This window comes from Cryptomeria japonica, chromosome 6 (assembly GCF_030272615.1).
Source record: "Cryptomeria japonica chromosome 6, Sugi_1.0, whole genome shotgun sequence".
Classification (NCBI taxonomy): Eukaryota; Viridiplantae; Streptophyta; class Pinopsida; order Cupressales; family Cupressaceae; genus Cryptomeria; species Cryptomeria japonica.
In genome coordinates this window covers 143085611-143089986 of record NC_081410.1, presented here as the reverse complement: position 1 = coordinate 143089986, position 4376 = coordinate 143085611, and positions in this window count along the sequence as shown.

The window sequence follows — 4376 nt, the reverse complement described above, 5'->3', positions numbered from 1 at the left end:
GCTAACTTTGGTAGAGTCATTTTTCACTGCTTCCTAGATTAAAGGGCTAGAGACAAAAGTTGAGGATACTTCCTTATTCTCCCCCAATGGGTCAAAGTGATTATAGTCTGCTTCCTTATTCTCTGAGTTTTTAACTTGCCGTACCATTTTTTCTGGAACCTTTTGATTTTCAGTCTGAGGTTTAGACTGCTTGAACTCAACTTTCGGCTTGGTTGGATAAGATTTTGCCCAGTGACCTACTTTTTTACAATGGAAGCAAGCAAAGGGGATATATTCATATTCAATTTGTTGTTTCCATGTTCCCAGCTTTGACAATAGATCTATCTGTTCTAGCATATCTGTGTCATGAGCTATTCCTACACAAAACCTAGCACGAGTGAGTCTCCTTTTGAAGCTGTGACTGGGTCTATGGAGAGAAGTTCACCAAAGGCGCTTGTAATTCCTGAGAAGATGCTTTCTGCCCAATATTCAAGAGGCAAACCTGGTAGCTTTACCCATACTGGGACTTGTGCCAAAAGAGAGTCATTCATGTTTAAGTTCGGATGCCATTTTCGAAGTACCAAAGCTGTCTTTCCTACCATCCAGGGACTCCCACATAGTATTCTTAGTTTATCTTCTTCACATGAGAAAGTAAAAGACAAGAGTCCTTTCGGTAAAGCTGAGATTTCAACATTACCCTTCAGGGCCCATTTTCGTTTGACATAAGCCCTAACAAATTTGATATTAGGACACGACCCCATAAATTTGCCAACCAAGGAATTCGCCATACTATTTATATTATGATCCAGAAACAAATCAGGATTAGAGATAGCGAACTTTCCACTAGAGGGATCAGAAATATTCTTGACAGGAGGTAAAGAGGATTTACCAGATGGTTTAGTACCAAAAAGGGAAGACCATTTTTTGGTTTCTTTTCCACTCTCCAAGGTCTCATCACGTGGGATGGGCCCCTCGCTGGACCCCTCCCCCAAAATCCCTGAGGAAACCTCTTCTTCTCTAGCAGAGTACCACCATTCTATGGGATGTCAACAGCCTCTGGGATGTCCAGAGGCTTATCCTTCTCCCCTATGGGGCCAGCTACTTTGATCTGGCCGCTCGCACCATTGGGACCAAAGTTCCCGCCTTGCAGAGAATTTGAATTTTGAATTCTCCCATTGTTGCTTCCTGCTCCTCCAAGCTCTCCCATTGCCACTTTGGTTGTCTTTCGTACCTCCTATGTAGTTACCTCTTTAAAAATATGGAAAAAGAATCACTATCATGCAAAATAAAGGATATGATGGACATAATGGCCTTGGAACATAGAAACAAGGTGTGATAGAATCCATTTTGCCTAAAAATCAACCAAAGCACAAAGGGCTTGGGTGTGTACCATTGGTGTTGAAGGCTCTTAGTACTAAGTTACCCTTGCATGAAGAGGTAAGTACCTTTGAAGATGAAAAGATATGTAATGAAAAATATGTTAAAACATACTCTAATGAATGGGACTTGGATTCATATACATCTACCAGTTATGAATTGGACAAAACTTTTCAAGAATTTGATTCTTCGTCAATTGAAAATTCCATTCCCCCTTGTGAAACCAAACATATGAATAGTCAAGCATGAATAGAAACCTTCTAGGATATTGATTACACCTCAGTCTTTACCCTAATAACTACATCCCAATCCTTTGGCAATACTAGTGATAACATGCCCCTAGTATACATTGACCTTTTGGATTGGAACTGGCGAGGACCATCGAGTTTGGACATTTTTGGAAACAATGAAGCAATCAATGAGTTTTTTGAACTTAGAGAAGGTATACCATTAAGTGATCACAAAGTGGTTTCTTCATAGATTTGGATGCAACTACTTATTTTGAGGAGTCAACTCCATCTTCTAGTTAAAATAAATAAATAAAATAAAATTAATAGGTCTTATGGTGAAAATTGAAAGGTGCCTTTAGACAATGAAAAAGTAAAAACAAAAGACATATCTGAGGGTGAAATCCTCTACGAGGCACCAAGGATGGAAGATTGGACATATGTTTGAGCAATCAAGAAAAATCTATAAATCTAGTGGAGAAGACTCAAGAAGTTAATATCAACACAACTAAGAATCCAAAGATAATTCATTTTGTAGCTTCATTGTCAAAAATGGAGAAGGCAAAATTCATCGAATCCTTTTTGGAAAAACAAATTAATTTTGCATTGTCATATGCAAATATGTCGAGATTAGATCCTAAGTTGGTTCTACATCATATGACACTTCATTTGGGTGTCAAACCAATGAAACAAAAGTTGAGAAAATGCACACTCATATTGCTTTATTTCTATAGGTTATGTATGCAGGAAAAGCGGTTCAATGAAACTGAATTTATGAAAATTATTCAAAGACTTGCGCACACACCAATGGGACTCTTGGTGCAAGTTATGGAGCTATGTAGAATAGATCGACTTCCCAAGGGGTGTTCCATTGTTCTCTATCTCACAAGATCTCTCAAGCCAATACCTTTGCTCTCAGATTATTGAGCAAAGTGACTTAGGGATGACAAATGTAAGAATGAGGGATTCTCTAGATCAAATTTAGTGTGAATGCATCCTAGCGATGCATGATTCTTAAAAAATGAAATAAACTAGATGATAAGATGACAAGATTAGTGAAATACTATCCTAACATGATATACTAGTTATATGATTTAAACTAAGATGATAGAAATGCTTCTAAAATGTTTATTATATTTATTTCTATTACAAAGAGAGGCTAATATGATTGCTAAAAATGAGTATAAGTATGATACTAAAGACTTGGATTATAAAATGGATGGATGAGGGCTCTATTTATAGGAGAAAAAAAGCAATGGATGGTCAGGATTGGATTATCTCATCAAGGGTCAGGATTGAAAGTTATCAATCCATGTATGCAATTCTCACCAATGCAATGGTGACACTTGTCAACATAAGACTGCTTGAGAGGGGATGTAAGAAACATTAAATGCCTAAGAAGACCTCATGGTTACCTTAGGAGGTAAGGATTAAGGTTAGGTTAAGATTACTCTTTGGATAAAGCTTTTACCCAAGGGGTAAACTCTTGTGCAAGGGTTAAAGGGAAAACCATGGTCAAAGCAATGAATGCCTGATAAGACTCCTGGGTTAGATGAGGGTTAAGTTTAGGAAAAAAGTCTCCAACCATGCCACAAAGGGTTAGTTAATCATTAATGGTTTGGAACACTTTGGGGACAAATTTGTAGGAGTCCTTCCAAATTTGGGGGTACTCAACAGGTTAGCTTGTTGAAGGCATAAATGCTTTAATGCCTTTGGAAGACTTTACTCCAAATTTGAGAAGTGACATCCTCAAATTTAGGGAAAGGGGATAATTAAAGGGTTTAGGCTAGTTGATTAGGATTAGATAGGTTCTAGAAGAATCTAGAAAGAGGGTTAAGAGGCAAGTGGGAAATGTAGGATTTTGCAAGTGGGTGGGGAAAATAGAATTAATTAAAATAAAATTAATTTATTTCAATTGTGGTTGCAAGTGGAGGATTAAATAAATTAGAATTATTTATTTGGGGTGAACTATTTAATTAAATGTAAATTTAATTAAAAGTAGAGAGAAGGGATTTAATTAAATAAAATTATTTATTCAATTAAATGATGTGAAGGACTTAAGTGAATTTAAATAAATAAATTGAATAATTTATTTAATCAAATAGAGGAATATAGATGATTTAATTAAATTAGATTTAACTAAATAGAGGAATGAGAATAAAATGAACATAAAATATTCATTTAAGAATGTGGTCATTTTTATACGTCTACAGGTTAAGCTCAAGAAATTGTTAGATGTTAGCTTTATCATACCAATAGATTATGTTGAATGGATTTCAAATCTGGTATATGTTACAAAACCAAATGGGGACATCATGATATGTATTGACTTCAAAGATTGAAATAAAGTATGCCCTAAGGATGATTGTCCACTACCCAACATAGATATCATTGTGGATCTTACAACTGGATATGAAATATTGTCATTGATGGACAACTTTTCAAGTTATAATCAAATAAGAATAGCTCCTAAAGAACAACAAAAAATAACCTTTACTTGTGTCTGGGGAACATATTGTTGGAATGCAATTCCCCTTGGTCTAAAAAATGTAGGAGCAACTTACCAAAGAGCCATGACAACATTTTTTCATAATTACATGTGTATCTTAATAGAACATTATGTAGATGACATGTTGTCTAAATCACTCACCAAGGACACTCATCTTGCCACTTTAGATGTGATCTTTAATAAATTAGAGGAGTATGAAGTCAAATTGAACCCTAAAAAAGTGTTTTTGGGGGTTTATATCAAGAAATCTCCTTGGTTACATATGTTCTCATTGAGGCATTGAA